Here is a 25,951-nt window from a genome sequence, read left to right on the forward strand (position 1 = left end):
TGTTGTCCCCTTTTCCTCCTTCCTTCAATCTTTCCCAGCATCAGGGTCTTTTCTAATGAGTCAGTTTTTCGGATCAGGTGACCAAAATATTGGAGTTTCAGCTTCAGCATCAGTCCTCCAATGAATATTCAGGACTGATTTCCTGTAGGATTGACTGGTTTGATCTCTTTGCAGTCCAAAAGACTCTCAAGAGTCTTCTCCAAAACCACAGTTCAAAAGCATCAATTCTTTGGTGCTCAGCTTTCTTTATAATCCAGCTCTCGCATCCATACATGCCTACTGGAAAAACCATAGCCTTGACTAGACAGCAAAGTAATGTCTCTGCTTTTAATATGCTGTCTAGGTTGGTCATAGATTTTCTTTCAAGGAGCAAGCATTGTTTAATTTCATGGCTGCAGTCACTATCTGCAGTGATATGGGGGCCTAAGAAAATAAAGTCTGTCACTGTTTCCATTGTTTCCCCATCTATTTGCCATGAAGTGATGGGGCTGGATGCCATTATCTTTGTTTTTTGAATGTTGAGTTTTAAGCCAACTTTTTCACTCTCCTCTTTCACTTTTATCAAGAGGCTCTTTAGTTCCTCTTCACCTTCTGCCATAAAGGTGGTGTCATCTGCATATCTGAGGTTATTGATATTTCTCCCAGCAATCTTGATTCCAGCTTGTGCTTCATCCAGTCCAGCATTTCTCGTGAGGTACTCTGAATATAAGTTAAATAAGCAGGGTGACAATATACAGCCTTGACATACTCCTTTCCTAATTTGGAACCAGTCTGTGTTTCCATGTCTGGTTCTAGCTGTTGCTTCTTGACCTCCATACAGATTTCTCAGGAGGCAGGTCAGGTGGTCTGGTATTCCCGTCTCTTCAAGAATTTTCCAGTTTGTTGTGATCCGCACAGACAAAGGCTTTAGTGTAGTCAATAAAGTAGAAGTAGATGTTTTGCTGGAATTCTTTTGCTTTTTCTATGATCCAGTGAAAGAAAGTAAGAAAGAAAGAAAGAAAGAAAGAAAGAAAGAAAGAAAGAGAGAAGTCTCTCAGTCGTGTCTGACTCTTTCCAACCCCATGGAGTGTAGCCTGCCAGGCTCATCTGTCCATGGGATTTTCCAGGCAAGAATACTGGAGTGGGTTACCATTTCCTTCTCCAGGGTATCTTCCTGACCCAGGGATTGAACCTGGGTCTCCCACACTGCAAGCAGGCTTTTTACTGTCTGAGCCACCAGGGAAGCCCTGGTGATCCAATGGATGTTGATCCAATGGATGTTGGCAATTTGATCTATGGTTCCTCTGCCTTTTTAAGTCCAGCTTGAACATCTGGAAGTTCATGGTTCATGGACTGTTGAAGCCTGGCTTGGAGAATTTTGAGCATTACTTTGCTAGTGTGTGAGATGAGTGCAATTTGCAGTAGTTTGAACCTTCTTTGGCATTGCTTTCTTTGGGATTGGAATGAAAACTGACCTTTTCTAGTCCTGTGGCCACTGCTGAGTTTTCCAGATTTGCTGGCATATTGAGTGCAGCTCTTTCACAGTATCATATTTTAGGATTTGTAATAGCTCAGCTGGAATACCATCACCTCCACTAGCTTTGTCCATAGTGGTGCTTCCTAAGGTCCACTTGACTTCACATTGCAGGATGTCTGGCTCTAGGTGAGTGATCACACCATCGTGGTTATCTGGGTCATTAAGATCTTTTTTTTGTATAGTTCCTCTGTGTATTCTTGCCAACTCTTCTTAATATCTTTTGCTTCTGTTAGGTTCATATGGTTTCTGTCCTTTATTGTGTCCATCTTTGCCTGAAATGTTCCCTTGGTATCTCTAATTTTCTCGAAGAGAACTTTGGTCTTTCCCATTCTGTTGTTTTCTTCTATTTCTTTGCATTGATCACTGAGGAAGGCTTTCTTATTTCTCCTTGCTATTCCTTGGAACTCTGCGTTTGGATGGATAATATCTTTCCTTTTCTCCTTTGCCTTTTGCTTCTCTTATTTTCTCAGCTGTTTGTAAGGCCTCCTCAGACAACCATTTTGCCTTTTTTCATTTCTTTTTCTTAGGGATGGTTTTGATCATGGCTTCCTGTACAATGTTATGAACCTCCTTCCATAGTTCTTCAGGCACTCTGTCTATCAGATCTAATCCCTTGAATCTGTTTGTCACTCCTACAGAATAATCATATAGGATTTTATTTAGGTCATGCCTTAATTAGTATTGAGCATTAATATGTTATAGTGATTTTATCATTATCTTTAACTTTCAATACTCCTCTTATGCTCATACACTGTACTGATAAGGAGGCTACACTGTGGAGAGACTGGGTAATAACTAATATCACTAGGCTCTTAAGTGGTGGAGTTAGGAGTGATTCCAGGTCTGGATTCAGATGATTAAAGCACTAGGTTCGTGTCTTCACACGCTGGGGTTCTCACAGTCTTTTAGGTCCTCTGAGACTCAGGTGCCCAAGAGATGTTCTGGGTATCTCCTTTGATTACTCTTCCCAGTCCTCCTACATTCCTTTTAGGCAGCTCTTTCTCTGCTCCTGTTCATAGACTGAGTTTGAGAAGAGTCTTACCCCAATTCCTTAGGGCTTTGTGCTTGAAAACACTTCAGTTGCCTGGGTTTGGATTTTCCTTCAAGGTAGAACTTGATGTTCAGAGAAGGTAATGGCACCCCACTCCAGTATTCTTGCCTGGAGAATCCCAGGGACGGTGGAGCCTGGTGGGCTGCCGTCTATGGGGTCACACAGAGTTGGACACGACTGAAGCGACTTAGCAGCAGCAGCAGCAGCAGCAGAAGTTGATGTTCAGCTATGGGGAGTGTGGTCAGTGATAGCCTCCAGCTGCTAATGACTTTAGGATCTACTTCAGTTTTTTAGATGAAGCTATGCTCTTCCTGGGCAATGACTAGCCAGCTACTGAGCATAGAGTTACTAGAACTCAGCCTTTTCTACCTGGTAAGTTATGTTCCACTGCTCCTCACTGGATTGGCAAGACTTTGTCAGATCTGTGTGGTGATCTGATTTTCTTCCTGTCCCATCCTGCTCCCTCTCCTTTTTTATTTCTCATAAACATGACTCTACTCCTTCTCTAATCACAACCCGATAAACCTCTTACACTCCTAACTTCATCTCAGCGTCCGCTTTCTAGGGGACCCACTGGCACTACAACTGACTGAGTGATCTATCCAAGGCAGAGATGAGTTTAAGGAGACTGGTGTGCTTCCCATCTGTGGTAACACATTACTCACTGACAGGAGGTTTCTGTCATTAAGCATAGAGTGGGAAATATGAATGGAAACATTAGGAGGGTGATGGGGAAAAAGAGAGAGAATAAACACATGTGGGTGGTGAGCTCAAATGAAGACTTTCAGGTGGATATTTTTTCTAATTATCCATAGGTCTGTCACTTAGCCCTTCTTCATTTACTCTTTTTTTTTTTAATGAATTTATTTATTTTAGTTGGGGGCTAATTACTTTACAGTATTGTAGTAGTTTTTGCCATACATTGACATGAATCAGCCATGAGTTTACATGTGTTCCCCTTCCTGGACCCCCCTCTCCTCCCCATCCCATCCCTCTGGGTCATCCCATTGCCCCAGCCCTGAGCATTTGTCTCATGCATCAAACATGGAATGGTGTTCTGTTTCACATATGATAATATACATGTTTCAGTGCTATTCTCCCAGAATGTCCCACCCTCACCTTCTCCCTCAGAGTCCATAAGACTGTTCTATGCATCTGTGTCTCTTATTCTGTCTCGCATATAGGGTTATCGTTACCATCTTTCAAATTCCGTATATATGCATTAGTATACCGTATTGGTGTTTTTCTTTCTGGCTTACTTCACTCTGTATAATGGGCTCCAGTTTCATCCATCTCAATAGAACCGATTCAAATGTATTTTTTTTAATGGCTGAGTAATATTCCATTGTGTATTTGTAGCACAGCTTCCTTATCCATTCGTCTGCTAATGGACATTTAGGTTGCTTCCATGTCCTGGCTATTGTAAACAGTGCTGTGATGAACATTGGGGTACACGCGTCTCTTTCAATTCTGGTTTCCTCGGTGTGTATGCCCAGCAGTGGGATTGCTGGGTCATATGGCAGTTCTATTCCCAGTTTTTTAAGGAATCTCCACACTGTTCTCCATAGTGGCTGTACTAGTTTGCATTCCCACCAACAGTGTAAGAGGGTTCCCTTTTCTCCACACCCTCTCCAGCATTTATTGCTTATAGACTTTTGGATAGCAGCCATTCTGACTGGCATGAAATGGTACCTCATTGTGGTTTTGATTTGCATTTCTCTAATAATGAGTGATGTTGAGCATCTTTTCATTTGTTTGTTAGCCATCTGTATGTCTTCTTTGGAGAAATGTCTGTTTAGTTCTTTGGCCCATTTTTTGATTGGGTTGTTTATTTTTCTGGAATTGAGCTGCAGGAGTTGCTTGTATATTTTTGAGATTAATTCATTTACTCTTTTTTTTTTTTTTTTTAATAAATTTATTTATTTTAGCTGGGGGCTAATTACTTTACAATATTGTAATAGTTTTTGCCATACATTGACATGAATCAGCCATGGGTTTACATGTGTTCCCCTTCCCGGACCCCCCACCCACCTCCCTCCCCATCCCATCCTTCTGGATCATCCCATTGCCCCGGCCCTGAGCCCTTGTCACATGCATCGAACATGGAATGGTGCTCTGTTTCACATATGACAATACACATGTCTCAATGCCATTCTCCCAGAACGTCCCACCCTCACCTTCTCCCTCAGAGTCCATAAAATTGTTCCATGCATCTGTGTCTCTTATTCTGTCTCGCATATAGGGTTATCGTTACCATCTTTCAAATTCCATATATATGCATTAGTATACTGTATTGTTGTTTTTCTTTCTGGCTTACTTCACTCTGTATAATGGGCTCCAGTTTCATCCATCTCAGTAGAACCGATTCAAATGTATTTTTTTTAATGGCTGAGTAATATTCCATTGTGTATATGTACCACAGCTTCCTTATCCATTCGTCTGCTGATGGACATCTAGGTTGCTTCCATGTCCTGGCTATTGTAAACAGTGCTGCGATGAACATTGGGGTACACGCGTCTCTTTCAATTCTGGTTTCCTCGGTGTATATGCCCAGCAGTGGGATTGCTGGGTCATATGGCAGTTCTATTCCCAGTTTTTTAAGGAATCTCCACACTGTTCTCCATAGTGGCTGTACTAGTTTGCATTCCCACCAACAGTGTAAGAGGGTTCCCTTTTCTCCACACCCTCTCCAGCATTTATTGCTTGTAGACTTTTGGATAGCAGCCATTCTGACTGGTGTGAAATGATACCTCATTGTGGTTTTGATTTGCATTTCTCTAATAATGAGTGATGTTGAGCATCTTTTCATGTGTTTGTTAGCCATCTGTATGTCTTCTTTGGAGAAATGTCTGTTTAGTTCTTTGGCCCATTTTTTGATTGGGTCGTTTATTTTTCGGGAATTCAGCTGCAGAAGTTGCTTGTATATTTTTGAGATTAATTGTTTGTCTGTTGCTTCATTTGCTATTATTTTCTCCCATTCTGAAGGCTGTCTTTTCACCTTGTTTATAGTTTCCTTTGTTGTGCAAAAGCTTTTAATTTTAATTAGGTCCCATTTGTTTATTTTTGCTTTTATTTCCAATATTCTGGGAGGTGGGTCATGGAGGATCCTGCTGTGATTTATGTCGGAGAGTGTTTTGCCTATGTTTTCCTCTAGGAGTTTTATAGTTTCTGGTCTTACGTTTAGATCTTTAATCCATTTTGAGTTTATTTTTGTGTATGGTGTTAGGAAGTGTTCTAGTTTCATTCTTTTACAAGTGGTTGACCAGTTTTCCCAGCACCACTTGTTAAAGAGATTGTCTTTTCTCCATTGTATATTCTTGCCTCCTTTGTCGAAGATAAGGTGTCCATATGTGCGTGGGTTTATCTCTGGGCTTTCTATTTTGTTCCATTGATCTATATTTCTATCTTTGTGCCAGTACCATACTGTCTTGATGACTGTGGCTTTGTAGTAGAGCCTGAAGTCAGGCAGGTTGATTCCTCCAGTTCCATTCTTCTTCCTCAAGATTGCTTTGGCTATTCGAGGTTTCTTATATTTCCATACAAATTGTGAGATGATTTGTTCTAGTTCTGTGAAAAATACCATTGGTAGCTTGATAGGGATTGCATTGAATCTGTAGATTGCTTTGGGTAGAATACTCATTTTCACTATATTAATTCTTCCAATCCATGAACACGGTATATTTCTCCATCTGTTTGTGTCCTCTTTGATTTCTTTCATCAGTGTTTTATAGTTTTCTATATATAAGTCTTTTGTTTCTTTAGGTAGATATATTCCTAAGTATTTTATTCTTTTTGATGCAATGGTGAATGGTATTGTTTCCTTCATTTCTCTTTCTGTTTTCTCATTATTGGAGTATAGGAATGCAAGGGATTTCTGTGTGTTAATTTTATATCCTGCAACTTTACTATATTCATTGATCAACTCTAGTAATTTTCTAGTAGAGTCTTTAGGGTTTTCTATGTAGAGGATCATGTCATCTGCAAACAGTGAGAGTTTTACTTCTTCTTTTCCTATCTGTATTCCTTTTATTTCTTTTTCAGCTCTGATTGCTGTGGCCAAAACTTCCAAAACTATGTTGAATAGTAGTGGTGAAAGTGGGCATCCTTGCCTTGTTCCTGACTTTAGGGGAAATGCTTTCAATTTTTCACCATTGAGGATAATGTTTGCTGTGGGTTTGTCATATATAGCTTTTATTATGTTGAGATATGTTCCTTCTATTCCTGCTTTCTGGAGGGTTTTAATCATAAATGGATGCTGAATTTTGTCAAAGGCTTTTTCTGCATCTATTGAGATAACCATATGGTTTTTTTCTTTCAATTTGTTAATGTGGTGTATTACATTGATTGATTTGCGGATGTTAAAAAAACCTTGCATTCCTGGGATAAAGCCCACTTGGTCATGATGTATGATCTTTTTAATATGATGTTGGATTCTGTTTGCTAGAATTTTATTAAGGATTTTTGCATCTATGTTCATCAGTGATATTGGCCTGTAGTTTTCCTTTTTTGTGACATCTTTGTCTGGTTTTGGAATTAGGGTGATGGTGGCCTCATAGAATGAGTTTGGAAGTTTACCATCTTCTGCAATTTTCTGGAAGAGTTTGAGTAGGATAGGTGTTAGCTCTTCTCTAAATTTTTGGTAGAATTCCGCTGTGAAGCCGTCTGGTCCTGGGCTTTTGTTTGCTGGAAGATTTCTGATTACAGTTTCGATTTCCGTGCTTGTGATGGGTCTGTTAAGATCTTCTATTTCTTCCTGGTTCAGTTTTGGAAAGTTATACTTTTCTAAGAATTTGTCCATTTCTTCCAAGTTGTCCATTTTATTGGCATATAGCTGTTGGTAGTAGTCTCTTATGATCCTTTGTATTTCTGTGGAGTCTGTTGTGATCTCTCCATTTTCATTTCTAATTTTGTTGATCTGATTCTTCTCCCTTTGTTTCTTGATGAGTCTGGCCAATGGCTTATCAATTTTGTTTATCTTCTCGAAAAACCAGCTTTTAGTTTTGTTGATTTTTGCTATGGTCTCTTTTGTTTCTTTTGCATTTATTTCTGCCCTAATTTTTAAGATTTCTTTCCTTCTACTGACCCTGGGGTTTTTCATTTCTTCCTTCTCTAGTTGCTTTAGGTGTAGAGTTAGTTGATTTATTTGATTTTTTTCTTGTTTCTTGAGATACGCCTGTATTGCTATGAACCTTCCCCTTAGTATTGCTTTTACAGTGTCCCATAGGTTTTGGGTTGTTGTGTTTTCATTTTCATTCGTTTCTATGCATAATTTTATTTCTTTTTTGATTTCTTCTGTGATTTGTTGGTTATTCAGAAGCGTGTTGTTTAGCCTCCATATGTTGGAACTTTTAATAGTTTTTTTCCTGTAATTGAGGTCTAATCTTACTGCATTGTGGTCAGAGAAGATGGCTGGGATGATTTCAATTTTTTGGAATTTACCAAGGCTAGATTTATGGCCCAGGATGTGATCTATCCTGGAGAAAGTTCCATGTGCACTTGAGAAAAAGGTAAAATTGATTGTTTTGGGGTGGAAACTCCTGTAAATATCAATTAAATCTAATTTGTCTATTGTATCATTTAAAGTTTGTGTTTCCTTGTTAATTTTCTGTTTAGTTGATCTATCCATATGCGTGAGTGGAGTATTAAAGTCTCCCACTATTATTGTGTTATTGTTAATTTCCCCTTTCATACTTGTTAGTATTTGCCTTATATATTGTGGTGCTCCTATGTTGGGTGCATATATATTTATGATTGTTACGTCTTCTTCTTGAATTGATCCTTTGATCTTTATGTAGTGTCCTTCTTTGTCCCTTTTCACATCCTTTATTTTAAAGTCTATTTTATCTGAAATGAGTATTGCGACTCCTGCTTTCTTTTGGTCTCCGTTTGCATGGAATATGTTTTTCCATCCTTTCACTTTCAGCCTGTGTGTGTCCCTAGTTTTGAGGTGGGTCTCTTGTAGACAGCATATATAGGGGTCTTGTTTTTGTATCCATTCAGCAACCCTTTGTCTTTTGGTTGGGGCATTCAACCCATTTACATTTAAGGTAATTATTGATAAGTATGATCCCGTTGCCATTTACTTTGTTGTTTTGAGTTCGTGTTGAAACATCCTTTCTGTGTTTCCTGTTTAGAGAAGATCCTTTAGCATTTGCTGGAGAGCTGGTTTGGTGGTGCTGAATTCCCTCAGCTCTTGCTTGTCTGTAAAGCTTTTGAATTCTCCTTCATATCTGAATGAGATCCTTGCTGGGTACAGTAATCTGGGTTGTAGATTATTCTCTTTCATTACTTTAAGTATGTCCTGCCATTCCCTTCTAGCCTGAAGGGTTTCTATTGAAAGGTCAGCTGTTATCCTTATGGGGATCCCCTTGTGTGTTATTTGTTGTTTTTCCCTTGCTGCTTTTAATATTTGTTCTTTGTGTTTGATCTTTGTTAATTTGATTAATATGTGTCTTGGGGTGTTTCGCCTTGGGTTTATCCTGTTTGGAACTCTCTGGGTTTCTTGGACTTCTGTGACTATTTCTTTCCTCAATTTAGGGAAATTCTCAACTATTATCTCCTCGAGTATTTTTTCATGGCCTTTCCTTTTATCTTCTTCTTCTGGGACTCCTATGATTCGAATGTTGGGGCGTTTCATATTGTCCCAGAGGTCCCGGAGGTTTTCCTCATTTCTTTTGATTCTTTTTTCTTTTTTCCTCTCTGCTTCGTTTATTTCCATCATTCTATCTTCTATCTCACTTATCCTATCTTCTGCCTCCGTTATTCTACTGTTGGTTCCCTCCAGAGTGTCTTTTATCTCCTTTATTTCATTATTCATTCTATATTGATTCCTTTTTATTTCTTCTAAGTCCTTGATAAACATTTCTTGCATCTTCTCAATCTTTGTCTCCAGGCTATTTATCTGTAACTCCATTTTGCTTTCAAGATTTTGGATCATTTTTATTATCCTTATTCTAAATTCTTTTTCAGATAGATTCCCTATCTCCTCCTCTTTTGTTTGGCTTTGTGGGCATTTCTCATTTTCCTTTACTTGCTGAGTATTTCTCTGCCTTTTCATCTTGTTTAGATTGCTGTGTTAGGCGTGGCCCTTCTGTATTCTGGTAGTATGAAGTTCCTCTTTGTTGTGGAGGTTCCTCACTGCGGTTGGGGTTGGACAGGTGGCTTGTCAAGGTTTCCTGGTTGGGGGAGCTTGTGTCGGTGTTCTGGTGGGTGGAGCTGGATTTCTGCTCTCTAGAGTGTAATGGAGTGACCAGTATTAATTTTTGAGATGTCTATGGATTTGGTGTGCCTCTGGGCAGCCTGTATATTGATGCTCAGGTCTATGTTCCTGCGTTGCTGGAGAATTTGCGTGGTATGTCTTGCTCTGGAACTTATTGTCTCTTGGGTGGAGCTTGGTTTCAGTGAATTTATGGAGGCTATTGGATGGTCTCTTATTAATTAATGTTTCCCCTGGCTTTCAGTCTTATTCTTGCAGTAGCCTCAAGACTTCTCCTTCCATACAGCCTCAATAATAAAACTTTTAGGTTAATGGTGAAAAGATTCTCCACAGTGAGGGATACCCAGAAAGGTTCACTGAGTTACATGGAGAGATGAGGTGGGGGGGGTGGGTTGAGGTGACCAGGAGGGGAAGAGGGGAATTCAAATGTGGAGAGAGCAATCTAGCCAGTAAGCACTTCCCTCTGTGCTTTCCACAGTTTGGAACCCTCAGAGTGATTCACAGAGATACATAGAGAGGGGGGAGGAAGGTAACAGAGATGAGCATGAGTAGAAAGGGAGGAATTAAGAGGGGAGAGAGAGATCTGGGCAGTATCCTGTTCCTGAAGTATTCTCAGGTACCCAGAACACCCTCAGAGATTCACAGAATTGGGTTGAGAAGAGAAGGAGGAGGGTGGGAGATAGAGGTTCCCTGGGGGAGAAGAAAGAGCATCAATAGGGGGAGAGAGTGATCAGGCCAGTGATCACACTCCTGAGTAAAAATGGGTCCTAAAGATTGGGTTCTTAAATGTACAAAGTTGATATCAAATATGTAAAACAAAAGATTAAAAATCTAGAGTAGAGGTTAGACTCTTATAAAACTTACAATCTAAAAAAAAAAAAAGAAAGAAAAAAGGAAACAGTGTAAAAAGAAAAAAAACAGTAAAACAGTAAAAAAAGAAACAGTAAAAAAATGTAGAACAGGAAAAAAACATTAAAAAAAAAGAAAACACAAAAGGTATAAGATATATGTATGTAGTTTGCTTCAAAAATAGGGGTTTTTTTTTTTTTTGCAAGTTAATAGTGGGTTATGAAAATGAAAGTTAAAGGTGTAATAGAGGACTTGAAGAAAAAGGAAAGAAGAGAAAAAAAATTTTTTTTTTTTTAATTAAAAAAAATTAAAAAAAAAATTAAAAAAAAAATAATAATAATAGTAAAAAATATATATATCCCGGACTTTCTCTGGAGCTGTTGTGAGCAGTGTGGGATCTGCTCAGTTTTAGATAGATCCTTATTCCTGCTTATACTTTTCAAGATCTATAGGTCCTTTTTAATGCAGTCGGTATTAACTACAGGGATCTTAATCTGTTGGCCTGTCCCTTCCAAAGCGCTTCCCTCTGTTTATTTGGCTTCTGTTTGGAGATCTCTTCAGTACCTAACTTCCGCCCTGCAACAAAGCGGTGGAGGTGATCTCTTTAGGTTCGCTTGTTCAATCGTGCTGTGGGGAGGAAGGAACACTGCAATTCTGGCGTGTGTGTGGTAAGCTCGCAGTGTCTCGGCCGCACTGGGTTCGCCCCCGCTCACGGCGTGTGTGCTTTCCCCGTCTACCCTGCTCAGGCTTCAGGTTACTCGGCCGGGGAGCGGGCCCTGAGCTGCGTGCACTTCCCAGGTCTAAGCCGCTCAGGTTCAGGCTCCCGGTTACTCCACAAAGGCGCAGATTCGGTTCCGCCCGCGGCTTGTGCCGTTCCCGGTCGGAGCTGCCCAAGCGGCCAGGAGTTTGGCGAGGGCGCTGTCCCCTGTTGGGGCGGTGCGGCTTATCACCTCCCTGGTCCCCGCCTCGGTTTACGGGCGCGCCCGGCTCCGGTGTGCTTTGTGTCGGTTCTGGGGAGCTGGTTTCTGGCTGCGACCCTCCCGGCGGCTGTCGACCCTCCGGGATCTCAGGCAGTCTTTGCTTAGAAACTGGGAGCCTGTTTGCAGTTTGGTAGGGGGTGCCCTCTCTGGAGCCGAGTTTGCCCCTTTCCGGCTCTGGCGGGCCCCGCCTGCCCGCTGTGTCCGGCGGGGGATGGGGCGGTCCGCAGCCGGCTAGCTCTCCTCTGGTATCGCTCAGTCCTTTGTTCTGTGAGCGGGCCGGCAGTGCCTTAGAGTTGGGCTTTTCGCGGGATAGTTCTCTCTCTCTCGCTGTCCCACAGTTTAGGTTACTATCACACGTTAGCTCCCTCAGATAGCCCTCGGGGCACTCGGGCCCGGTCCTTACCCTAGGAAATGCCGCCCGCTCCTCTCCGTTCAGCCCCCACTTGCTGGTGGCGGATGATGCGAGCGTCTGGGGTTCTTTGCTGGGAGTTGCTTTAGGCACGTAATCTGTGGATTTTATTTATTTTTTCCTCCCAGTTACGTTGCCCTCCGAGATAAAAAATCCTCCCCCACACCCGCCGGTGAGAGGGTTTCCTGGTGCTTGGAAATTCCTCCTCTTTTACGACTCCCTCCCCGGGACGGGTCTCCGTCCCTAACTCTTTTGTCTCTCTTTTTATCTTTTATAATTTCTCCTACCTCTTTTGAAGATAATGCGCAGTTTTTGTGAAAGCCTGACGTCCTCAGCCAGCCTTCAGAAGTAGTTTTGTGAAGTTTGGTCAGCGTTCAGATGTTCTTTCGATAAATTTGTGGAGGAGAGAGTGGTCTCCCCGTCCTATTCCTCCGCCATCTTAGCCCCGCCTCCTAATTCATTTACTCTTAAGCTATAATTTTGAAGAATATTGTAGTTCATAGGTTGAAATAAGCACAAAAAACCTTACCCAAAATGCTATTTTTGGTTTTATTTTTTATCTATATTAGTGAGTTCTCAATAAATATTTGTTGACTAAATGAAAGAATGAATAAATTTTTTAAAAATTCAACACATTTTACTTTTGATCCAGTAAAAAGTGTTATCCAGGATGGCTAATCATGACAGTTGTCCAGTAGGTAGAAAATTTTCAGGCTGAATAAAAGGCAGACTTTGTTTTTGCACAAAGGCACTTGTCGTAGCCAGACGGTATCCCACAGCATAGTTAACATCTGAAAGTCTGTGTAAAGAAGTAGAGTCAATTTCCACCCTCTGGGACTTTCATTGTAACAGGACTTCCTGGTTAAATGAAAAGTCAAGTCACTGTTGCAGCTGAGGAACCAAGGGATGGCTTAAGATGAGGGGAACCCCCAAACAGTCTGAATGTTCATATAATCTCAGAAAAATAGCAAGCTTTCTATGTATGCTGGCCTCAACTACCTTTTCAAATCAGAGAGCTGCCCAGAAGCCCTTCCTATTCAGAAAATCTGGAGGGCCCTTGCATTCTTCTAAGAAGTGTATATTACCTGAATGGGTTGGAGGTTGTGCTGGCAGATTTGAGAACTATCAGAGAGGCACCTTGCATTCTCAGGCTGATATTGGATTAAAGTTCGGAGACACAGCTGTTACTAATGTCCCTTGTAAATTATAACTGGTGTAAGAGTACTGCTATGCAAAATTTCTCATATAATCTCACTTTGTTTTAGTGTTTTGTGATGTAATTTGGTGATGCAGTAAAAGACATATTTTATCCTACTTGAGAAAGAATTTGGACAGAAATACAGTTTTGTTAAAAATTGGAGCAAATTTCAGTTTGAGCAGGCCAATGCAAAATGGTAGAGAGGATAAAAGATAATGTTGAGTCAAATAAGATGGAACAAATATGTTTTCATTGTATCAGATTGGAAATCACTAACGTACTAGTCCTTTCAGAATTAAATAGAATGTTCTTATATTAATTTAAGATTATTAGTTAATAATTTAGATTATTAATATATTAATTTAGATTACAAAATTATTTTTTGCAGTTTGAATGAAACAAAGGTCTCATTGGTGAGGAAAAATGGGGTATTTCAAAAGAAAAAACATTGGCTAAAGAATATTAAAAAAGGATATGTGAACAATAATAAGGAGGGATAGTCAACTATGGCAAATATTTTATTCCAATATAATACAGCAAAGTTGATTTAAAGGAAATTGATAAAAATAAAATAAATTTAAATCTGAGATGTCAATCTTTAACACTGTAATTTTAAAAGTAATGTCAACTAAATCATTTGTTACTGATGTCTGAACATTTAGGTATTTGGGGGAAATGTCATTTTAAAAATTATGCTTCTACTAGGTACTGGTTATGAATTATTCAGCAAATATGTGGGGGTGATATTGTTTACAACACATTTCCTGCTAACTTCTGTTTTTCACTAAATTTTTTGTTTCAAACTTGAGGCAGCTTTACAATGTAATCGGTAATAGAAGCAGATGGTACTTCTTTGACCCTTCTAGGCAATCAGTTATTTGCAAGATATGGGAACAGACAATATGCATTAAAATTAGCCCCATCTTTTTTAGCTGCCAAAGAGTAGACTTGGTCATAAAATTTGAGTAAAGACCCTGAGAGATCTAGTTCAGTTCTTGTATTTTACATGTGAGAAAATGCTTGCTTAGAGAGGTAGTAAATTGATCAGCTCAAGGTTGTATAAGAAGTAAACAGGGCCAGATCTCAGCTACTTGATCTAGTGTTAGAGGTTCTTTGCCCCCACTTCCAATATCAAGGCTGTCTTTTCTATTTGGGGAGATTAGAAAAGTTGTATATTATATAATATGTAAAATTTTAAAACATTTTAAACATCTTGAAAATGAACAAGAATAATATAACTCTGGGGTACTTTCTCATGCAGTTGTCAAAACTTAAAACATTGCCATATTTGCATCAGCTTTTAAAATACATATCATAATATAGTTTGTCTTCTATTATGGATCAGAACCACTACATTTAATTTACACTGAAATGATAGCACATTAGCCATGGATTTTTTGGTAATTCTTTAAAAATTGATTACATAAGTACTCTCAATGCCCTAAAAATAATAAATATGAAATATTATTACTGATATTAGTAACAAATAGACATCATTGCTTTACTTCCTCTATGACAGGCACTTATTTACATGTACTGTATTATTTTATGTAAAGTCACATTTTGTTGTTCTTCTAGGGTTCAACTCATTTTCTTCTAGACAAAATTATCTATCTTTTGTCATTATTCTTTCTCACTGAAATAGTAATGTGTTATATAGGCCTGTTTTTTTCTGTTGGGACAAAAGGCTGCTAATAGCCTTAGTAATTTATTTGTATGGGAAAAACCAAGTGCTTTATTTTGAGGGTGATGCCACCTCCCACTGAGCTCCTCAACTTTGGGAGCAGACTGGTGCTAGATTTCTGCTTCTACCTGTCCCCTCAGTCTGGTACTCTTTGTAGGGCCAACCTATATACTTTATGGTGGTGACTCTGATGGCCAGAAAGAGAGGACTCTCTTTGTGGTAAGAAGTATCATGGAAACATTTGAACTTGATTTTTGATGGGCTTATTGAACTTATGTTTGAATACTGATTATACACAATGATGTTCTGAAAATTCACATCGAAGAGAATGAGGAAAGCACTGTGAATGAAGGTTGGATTGAGGAGAAACAGGGAATCCATCCTGATTTTTCTTGCAGAAATCAAGCTTTCCTTGGAACAGATGCTAAGTTAAAATGATTAGATTTCAAAGCACATTCCTCCTGAGAATGAGATGAACTGAGAGCTGAAGTGACTGAGACGAAAGGAGTGTGATGTTACGAGGTTATAAAAGGTGTTATAAAGGACCAAATGTTATAAGGTTCTTATCCACCTCCAATTATTTCTCTATAATTTCCCTCCTGAAATTTCCCCAACAGAATTAAATAAAGATGGTGACTGTCATCATCACCCACCATGTCCACTGCCTTGTATTTCACCCATTTTATACTTCTCATCTTTTCCCAAAGCAGGTAGAGACCTTTCACACTTCCAGTCATTTATTCATGCCACTTATTTCCTGGCCTGAATTTCCTTTCTTTACTTGGAAAACTTCTACTGCATCAAGTTTTAGGAAACACAACTCAGAGATAGAGTAGTTAAAAATAAGTGCAAATATGAAGAGATAAACAAAACTACATATTTTGACTACTCAGATTTGGACCTCAAAAGTCTAAACTCAAAAAAGAATCTGGTACATAGTATGAGCTCAAGAAATGTTAGTAGCTTTTCCTTATGGTGACACATGGCAGCAAGACGGTGGTGCAGATTTCCAAGGCGGAGAGGTTTGTCACTGATAGCATCTTCAAAGATGAACTGAATGGGTTTCACATTCAGCAACTGACTGAAGATGGCTACTGTGGAATGGGAAGGTCTGAGTTACACCAACCAGGACAGAAATCATCATTCTGGCCACCAGGATGCAGAATGTTCTTGATGAGAAGGGCCAGCAGATCTGCAAATTGACTGCTGTGGTTCAGAAAAGATTCAGCTTCCCTGAGGGCAGTGTCGAGCTCTAAACTGAAAATGTGGCCACAAGAGTTCTGTGCGCCATTGCTCAGGCAGAGTCTCTCCTTTACAGCCTCCTAGAAGGACTTGCTGTGCAGAGGAAGGTCTGCTATGATGTGCTGCATATTATGAAGGATGGGGTCAAAGCCTGTGAGGTCACAGTACTAGGAAATTCTGAGGACATAGGACTAAGTCCACAGAGTTTGTGGATGGCCTGATAATCCAGGACTCTGTTAAATACCACGGTGACACTGCTGTGTGCCATGTGCTACTCAGACAGGATGCGCTGGGCATCAAAGTGAAGTCATGCTGCCTGAGGACCCAAGTGGTAAGACTGGCCCTAAGAAGCTCCTTCCACCCCCATCTCTGAACAGAAGGATGGGAAGCTGGAGCTACCTACCATGCCCCAGCCAGTACTCAAGCATAACAGGTTGTCCTTGGCAGCTGGATCTGGAGTTTGGATGTTTCTCTGTAAAGACTCTTTTTTTTTTTTTTTTTAATAAATTTATTTATTTTAGTTGGGAGCTAATTACTTTACAATATTGTAATAGTTTTTGCCATACATTGACATGAATCAGCCATGGGTTTACATGTGTTCCCCTTCCTGGACCTCCCACCCACCTCCCTCCCCATCCCATCCCTCTGGGTCATCCCACTGCCCCTGCCCTGAGCATTTGTCTCATGCATCGAACATGGAATGGTGTTCAGTTTCACAATAAAATATTTTTAAAAATCCTGTGGCCTGACTAGGCTATATTATCCAGTGTTCAGACTGAGGGTCAGGTCGCCCCATAGGAGAACTACTTGATTGATTCTTAGGGCTACCTGGATCACAGTGTTTCTTTGCTTTCTTTGAAAACCTGTTCATTTCAACTGTACCTGTGAGGCAAGGGCCGGAATGGGAGGACCCAAGCAGAGTAACAAGAGAAGTACCCTGTTCAGGTACCCTGTTTCAGACGATGAAAGCTGATTATAACAGGGAAGTACCTTGATTAATTCATCTGTAGTTCAGAATTATAGCTTTAGAAGAGGGATATGTTTAAGGTGATTATCTGTGTTGCATGTAGAAAATGAATACAACAGTCATCATATTTTGGGGTTATATGAAAAAATATGAGTAGAATGAATGAAGTAGATGATGTTTTGTATGTTTAAGAGTCTTGATAATTTTTGTTGGGCTATAAGGTCTTCTTCTGAAATCTTTTATCTGCAGTTAGGTCCTTGTGTGCCCTTCCATCCAAAAACTTTTGAGATCCCATGAGCAGTGCCTTAACTAAAGTGAGACTCATTGGCTTATGTCATATATATTAATAATATGTGTATCAGGCCCTGGTATGCTTAGCTAGGCCTGGTCTATCTAGCCATGAGCTAAAGGTCCTGCTTCCACAGATGAGCACTGGGGTTTGAGATGCTCATGCCTTCTCTGACCTGGAATGCTCCTGTTCTGTACCATAGCTTGGTGGAGAAGGACATGGGCCCTGGAGTCAGATAAACTTGGGTGGATTCTTGTTCCTTTATATCTAAGTTTAGTGAAGGTTCTCAACATCTCGTTTGTAAATTAGAGCCAACAGTAAATTCTCTTATTGTGAGCATTGTATAATAATCTAGAAGACACTCAGTATGGTGTGCACAGAAGTGATTACTACCTTGTTGACTTCTAAAATTAGGAACGCCATCCAAACCAGCTGAACATCGGCTATTGGGATGGCCTACTAAGATTCTGCTAATTGACCTTTATATGTCAGACCTACTGTTAAGTGAGCAGCTCTTGCAGCCTATATTCCTTTTGTTTCTCTGTTCTCCTCTACGGAGGTTCTAACAAGGAAGGGATGGGAGGAGCCAGAAGCATCTCTCTGTCTCATAATTTGCCTTGGCTTTGGTGAGGCAAAAGACATTGATTATTTAAAGCACAGTAATTAAGTAGGCAGGGTACAAACTGCCAATAATATCAACAAGACAATTCATTAAGCAGAGTAGGTGCTATTGGTTAATAAATGGGCTTTAAACAAAGATTTGCCCTGAGTGAGCCAAAATCTTGCATAATTTGTCTAAAAATAGCAAGAGTTGACTCTTGCCCTGACCAGCAACACTGAAGAAGCTGAGGTTGAATGATTCTATGAAGACCTACAAGACCTTTTAGAACTAACATCCAAAAAGGATGTCCTTTTCATTATAGGGGACTGGAATGCAAAAGTAGGAAGTCAGGAAACACCTGGAGTAACAGGCAAATTTGGCCTTGGAGTACAGAATGAAGCAGGGCAAAGGCTAATAGAATTTTGCCAAGAGAATGCACTGGTCATAGCAAACACCCCCTTCCAACAACACAAGAGAAGACTCTACACGTAGACATCACCACATGGTCAACACCGAAATCAGATTGATTATATTCTTTGCAGCCAAAGATGGAGAAGCTCTATACAGTCAGCAAAAACAAGACCGGGAGCAAACTGTGGCTCAGATCATGAACACCTTATTGCCAAATTCAGACTGAAATTGAAGAAAGTAGGGAAAACCACTACACCATTCAGGTATGACCTAATAGAATCCCTTATGATTATACAGTGGAAGTGAGAAATAGATTTAAGGGACTAGATCTGACAGACAGAGTGCCTGATGAACTATGGACGGAGGTTTGTGGCATTGTACAGGAGACAGGGATTAAGACCATCCCCATGGAAAAGAAATGCAAAAAAGCAAAATGGCTTTCTGAGGAGGCCTTAAAAATAGCTGGGAAAAGAAGAGATGTGAAAACCAAAGGAGAAAGGAAAGATATCCCATCTGAATGTAGAGTTCCAAAGAATAGCAAGGAGAGATAAGAAGCCTTCCTCAATGATCAATGCAAAGAAATAGAGGAAAACAACAGAATGGAAAAGACTAGAGATCTCTTCAAGAAAATTAGAGATACCAAGGGAACATTTCATGCAAAAATCGGCTTGATAAAGGACAGAAATGATATGGACCTAACAGAAGCAGAAGATATTAAGAAGAGGTGGCAAGAATACACAGAAGAACTGTACAAAAAAGATCTTAATGACCCAGATAATCACAATGATGTGATCACTCACCTAGAGCCAGACATCTTGGAATGTGAAGTCAAGTGGGCCTTAGAAAGCATCACTATGAACAAAGCTAGTGGAGGTGATGGAATTCCAGTTGAGCTATTTCAAATCCTCAAAGATGATGCTGTGAAAGTGATGCACGCAACATACTAGCAAATTAGGAAAACTCAGCAGTGGCCACAGGACGGGAAAAGGTCAGTTTTTATCCCAATCGCAAAAAAAGGCAATGCCAAAGAATGCTTGAACTACTGCACAATTGCACTCATCTCACACGCTAGTAAAGTAACGCTTAAAATTCTCCAAGCCAGGCTTCAGCAATACGTGAACCGTGAACTTCCAGAAGTTCTAGCTGGTTTTAGAAAAGGCAGAGGAACCAGAGATCAAATTGCCAACATCCGCTGGATCATCAAAAAAGCAAGAGAGTTCCAGAAAAACATCTATTTCTGCTTTATTGACTATGCCAAAGCCTTTGACTGTGTGGATACCAATAAACTGTGGAAAATTCTGAAAGAGATGGGAATACCAGACCACCTGACCTGCCTCTTGAGAAACCTGTATGCAGGTCAGGAAGCAACAGTTAGAACTGGACATGGAACAACAGACTGGTTCCAAATAGGAAAAAGAGTACATCAAGCCTGTATATTGTCACCATGCTTATTTAACTTATATTCAGAGTACATCATGAGAAACGCTGGGCTAGAGGAAGCACAAGCTGGAATTAAGATTGCTGGGAGAAATATCAATAACTTCAGATTTGCAGATGACACCACCCTTATAGCAGAAAGCGAAGAAGAACTAAAGAGCCTCTTGATGAAAGTGAAAGAGGAGAGTAAAAAAGTTGGCTTAAAGCTCAACATTCAGAAAACTAAGATCATGGCATCTGGTCCCATCACTTTATGGGAAATAGATGGGGAAACAGTGGAAACCGTGTCAGACTTTATGTTTGTGGGCTCCAAAATCACTGCAGATGGTGACTGCAGCCATGAAATTGAAAGATGCTTACTCCTTTGAAGGAAAGTTATTACCAACCTAGATAGCATGTTTAAAAGAGGAGAGATTATTTTGCCAACGAAAGTCCATCTAGTCAAGGCTATGGTTTTTCCGGTAGTCATGTATGAATGTGAGAGTTGGACGGTGAAGAAGGCTGAGCATCGAAGAATTGATGCTTTTGAACTGTGGTGTTGGAGAAGACTCTTGAGAGTCCCTTGGACTGCAAGAAGATCCAACCAGTCCATCTAAAGGAGATCAGTCCTGGGTGTTCATTGGAAGGACTGATGTTGAAGCTGAAACTCCAATACTTTGGCCACCTCATGTGAAAAGTTGACGCATTGGAAAATACCCTAATGCTGGGTAGGATTGGGGGCAGGAGGAGAAGGGGACGATGGAAGATGAGATGGTGGATGGCATCACCGACTCGATGGGCATGGGTTTGGATAGACTCTGGGAGTTGGTGATGGACAGGGAGGCCTGGCGTGCTGCGATTCGTGGGGTCGCAAAGAGTCGGACACGACTGAGCGACTGAACTGAACTGAACTGACTCTGTTTGTTAAGTATTTTCATAACTGAGCATGAAATAAATATTCTTGAAAATGAATCTAGGATTTTTTCTTATAATCTGTGACCATTAAAATGATGCTTTAATTCTGAGGAAGTTGCACTTGTGTTAAGCATATTTCATTGTCTCACTCCAGTGTGTGGTAAAATGACCATAGACTTTTAGAGTCAGACAGACATTGTTTTGAATTCTACTGTGATACTAACTTAATATCACTGAGACCTAGTCTTCTCTTAGGTGAAATCGCTTTAGTTTTCTCTATTTTGCAAGATGGCTGTACAGATTAAGTGTGATAATGCATGTCAAATGCCTTGTGTCATGCCATGCCCAATTTCTATCTTTATCTTTGTCTTTCAGACCTATATGGAGAGCATACTTATGTTAAATCAACTTAGTAAAAACACTCAATCTCTCATCTGATAACTACTAGGCATTCATCTCCTCATATAAGAGACATCAATGTGATATAATTCTCTAAGATAGAACTTTCTGACCATCTGATCTTTTTTTCATTTGGGCAGTGCAACCCAAATTATGGATAGGGAAGAGGGGAAGTGAATGATTGAACTTATTGACTTAGATAAATAGGAAAGGGAGTGCTACTGAGCGTATGTTAATCATGAATGAAGTTGTTACCATGTACTATTTTTATTTTTAGTTTAGACTATATTTTTAATATTGTGAAGTTTCCCAGTTGTGTAATTATATATACAAGAAATAGAAAATAATTTTATTTAGTTTTAAAATTTTTTCAAAAATGAATTTGTTTTGCTGGGTTTCAGGAACCCCCAAAAGAATAATGACATCTCAAGTACATTATTAAAATGCTACATTTGGCAGATGTGTGTGTGTGTGTGTGCTCAGTCACTCAGTCGTGTCTGACTCTTTGTAACCCTGTGGACTGTAGCCCACTAGGCTCCTGTGTCCATGGGATTTCCTGGGCAAGAATACTGGAGTGGGTTGCTATTTCCTATTCCAGGGGATCTTCCTTACCCAGGGATCGAACCTGTGTCTCTAGCATCTCTTGTATTGGCAGGCAGAGTCTTTACCACTGAGTCATCTGGGAAGTCTATAAATATTCATATATCCCCTCTTTTTAGATTCTTTTCCTAGATGGGTTATTACAGAGTATTGAGTAGAGTTCCCTGTGCTGTACAGTGCATTCTTATTAGTTATCTGTTTTATATATTGTAGTATGTGTGTGTCAGTCCAAAATTCCCAATTTATCCCTCCCGCCATGTACTAGTCATGGCACAAATAACTATTAAATGGCTAGTACAAAGGCGCTGACTTAGGTGCTAGGGGTACAACAGTGAATGAAACAGATCAAGTTCCTGGCCTTATGGAACTTAAGCGCTAGTGATGGGATACAGAAAATTAACTCCGTAAAATATATAGTGCTATAGACAATGATCATGATATGAAAGAAAAATAAAAATAAGAGGGACAAGAAGTACTAGGGTAAGTATGGGACTTCTATCTTGTGTAGGGCAGCCATAAAAGGACTCTTCAATAAGGTGACCTTTGGGCAGGGATCTGAAGGGAGTGAAGGAGGATTTGGAGATGTTAGCCTACCCTGACTGATGTGGGCATCCTCCATAAGAAACCAAATTAGATGGTAACCATAACACTATATGCGAGACAGAATAAGAGATACAGATGCATAGAACAGTCTTATGGACTCTGAGGGAGAAGGTGAGGGTGGGACGTTCTGGGACAATAGCATTGAAACATGTATATTATCATATGTGAAACAGAACACCATTCCATGTTCGATGCATGAGACAAATGCTCAGGGCTGGGGCAATGGGATGACCCAGAGGGATGGGATGGGGAGGGAGGTGGGAGGGGGGTTCAGGATGGGGAACACATGTAAACCCATGGCTGATTCATGTCAATGTATGGCAAAAACTACTACAATATTGTAAAGTAATTAGCCCCCAACTAAAATAAATAAATTTATTAAAAAAAAAAAAAAGAAGAAACCAAATTAGGGCCTACTCCCTGTCCTGATCCTTCCCACCAAGGCACCATTCTCTGATACACTCCCTATTTATCAAAGAATCTGCTGGGCCTGATATAGCACAACCACTTAAATCCCAGTTTGGAGGATGCTCTTTATCTATAATTACATTTACCTTTCCAAAATTTACAGCATGTCAGTCTGTTCTGAAAGAACACTCTTAACTGGATCTTTTAAAGACTACACAACTGATCCACATAGCAGCCAATGTAGATATAAAACATATAAAATTCTACTGCTTTCCTCCACCTGAAATACCATGTCATGTTCTTTCTGCATCTCCTGGTACCACTGTTATTCTAATAGTTGGTAGAATTTCAGCTTACCCTGTAGTCGCTTTCTTCTGACCCATGGATACCACCTGCCTGGGAGGATAACAATGGGGTGCACTTGTGGCGATCGACTCCATCAGTCTTCCTCACATGCCTGCAATACCAGTCCTGGGCTCTCTGCTGAAATTCTGTCAACTACACTAGAACCCAATAACTAGTGCTGATTTTCCCGAGATAGCCAAAATGTGTTTGAAAGAGTTCCTCAGCTCCACTGGCTTAATTTTATGCATCGGCAGTAAAGGGTAGAGCCTGCAGAATACAGCTGAGAATGTACCTCTGACTTAGGAGTGTACCAGCCCGGGCAAACCCAGACCCAGACTGGCTAGGGGAGCTGTTCTCCTGTGGTGAGGCCAGCTCCACCTATGGACTTTAAATAAATCCCACCATCCACCCAATACGTTATGCAGTTTCCTCAAACACCCTCCTGCTTACCTTCAATCCAGGCCCTGCTTTCTACCTCAGGGTCTCTTTACATCAATATAAAGACCTATGCCAATGCATCTCTCCAGTTTTAACCCACGTCATATTATTTAGGAGAGGAGCTTAGATGACTCCTCTGGCTTATGCACCTGCAAGTTTAGGTGAGAGGGGCTTCTGCCTCCAACCATCACCCTGGGCGACCAGCTTGCGTGGACTCCCAGCCAGTGCATGTGTACTAGCTAGTGCCAGTCTCTGAAGTCACTCTCCTTAGTGGTGTCAGAGCCAATCAGGGCTCACTAATAGGACAAGCTTACATTTCTCATTTTTGTAGGTTGGCTTGACCTGAAGCCGAGGGTTCACACATGTACTCAAGCTATACTCAGGACTATTTGCTTTTAAATGCATCTACTCTTTCTAAGGAAAATAACTCAGGACTTCCCTGAAAGAGAGGGAGGGAGACTAATACCTTCTGAGAACATCGAGGTCATGATGTTCACGTTTTAAACCATATTAGGGCAGCCAGGATTCTCACAAACTGATGGCTAAGAAATTGCCCTGCTTCTCAGTGACTTTCCAGTGCTTTTGTAGGGCAAGTGCATGGAGGGAATCACAGCCGTTGTGACCACCCAGCACAGTTGCGTCTTCCTCACTTAATACAGCATTTCCATGCAAGGAGAAGGGAACTAGAAGACCAAGATAGAGAGGGGAGCTTTTGTGTCCTTGAGCACTTCCTGGGAGTAACTACCAACACACTGGATATAATTATGATTAGGACACTTGGGAAATTGAACCAGGAAAGTTCATCTTCCGATACTGAATTTTAAGGTGATTTCCAGGCACGGAGCAGGAAAAAAGGTCATTCTGAAACTGTGATCATATAGGAATATTGGTATGAGGTTTTCTAGGGCAACTTATTTAACTGGGAGTTTACCTGGGAACCTTCTAAGAAACAGAATTTTAGAAGAGGGATATGTTTAAGATGGATTTCTGTCTTGCACATAGAAAATGAATACAATAGTCATTATATTTTGGGGTGAAAAAAAGAAACATTAGAATGAATGAAGTGATGTTTTTTATGTTTAAGAGTCTTGATCATTTTTTTTTTTGGACTATCAGGTCTTCTGTAACCTTTTATCTGCAGTTAGGTCCTTGTGTATGGTTCCAGCCAAAAGCTTTTGAGATGCCATGAGCAGAAAGTAAAACTAAAAAGAACAGGTAATGCAGTTTTCTTTCATTATCAGTCAGTTATGGAGATAGAAACATTCAGATTTAGGAATTCTAGATTTTTAATATCCAAAACCTCAGAAGTAATTTTGCTGGCTTCCAATTATAGAGAAAACAAACCAAGTAAACTAAATTGCTAACTTGCCAACAACTTCTGTTTTATTTTGTGATTTGCCTAGACTCCAAGCTGCTACTTTCCCCACATTTTGTGTATATTGATCCAGAATCATTTTTTGATTATTGTTAGATTGACTGAAGATTTTCATTAAAAAACATGAGGAAAAGAGAAGATGTGAGGCTGCAGCAGGAGTGATAATAGAAAGCTCTCTTCCTGCATCTCAGGTACATGGTACATTTTGTTTCAATTTAAAATAAAAAATTGAAAATAATTTAATTCTAGTTCACATCTCTCATCTTTACTATGTGGAGTATAACTGAACAAATAAAGATGAGATGCCTTATTCATTAGTAAATGACATTTTGGTTAAATTAAACTCTTTCTATTTATAAATAACTCGTGTGTGTGTGTACACAGAATCCAGTGACTTTGCACCATATGACCATGATGACATCATCTCCCCCTCAAATTACTCAATGAGATGAATTTTCTGTTGATAACAATTTCAGCTCTAATGGACAGAAATATTTATCTGACACACAATGGCACCTTAGGATTGCTAAAGGAGTAACAAAGATTTGTAAAGGGCCCTAAAACAGACTGGAGATCAGGACTTGTGGGTTCAAGTTCCAATTCTGATCTTGATTGCTGATAACCTTGCCCAAATCACTGAGAACATTGAACCTCAGTTTCTTCATCTGCAAATTGGATGTGATAACATTTCTCTTATCTGCTGCAAGCCTCCTGACTGATTCAAGCTCTCACGTGTCCATCTCACACGCCTTAATTTCCTGTGCTTGCTGTTTGTTCACACAGAGTGTCTTAAGTGCTCTCCTGCCTACTTCTGCTCAACAAACTCATTTGCAGCATTAAGACCCTGGTAAAGAAACTCATTTTTTTACCCTAGCCTCCCAAGTGAACTTTCCTGTGCCTTTCTAAGAGACACTGCGTATCATCTGTAGAGGAGATTCCCTGACATCCAGTGACTGTCTTTACATGGTTGTCTCCTGGACTAACTCTCCACACTTCTGAGCTTAGGAGTCACACATTACCCTACTCTTGCCTCTCCATA

The 25,951-nt window shown here is 40.1% G+C and overlaps 1 long non-coding RNA gene and 1 pseudogene across 1 annotated transcript in view; both read left to right on the forward strand.

Annotated features, from left to right (window-relative positions):
- The window catches only part of LOC145547236 (uncharacterized), a 190,926-nt gene that overhangs the window by 69,644 nt on the left and 95,331 nt on the right, over positions 1 to 25,951 (forward strand). Inside the window, exon 2 of the long non-coding RNA XR_014083676.1 lies at positions 25,009 to 25,103. This is a non-coding gene — a long non-coding RNA (uncharacterized LOC145547236). The remainder of the gene's footprint in view (positions 1 to 25,008; positions 25,104 to 25,951) is intronic.
- LOC145544517 (small ribosomal subunit protein uS3 pseudogene) lies at positions 16,277 to 16,594 on the forward strand (annotated as a pseudogene).

This window comes from Giraffa tippelskirchi, chromosome 4 (genome assembly GCF_054371585.1).
Source record: "Giraffa tippelskirchi isolate mGirTip1 chromosome 4, T2T-mGirTip1v1.2.pri, whole genome shotgun sequence".
NCBI classification, from domain to species: Eukaryota; Metazoa; Chordata; class Mammalia; order Artiodactyla; family Giraffidae; genus Giraffa; species Giraffa tippelskirchi.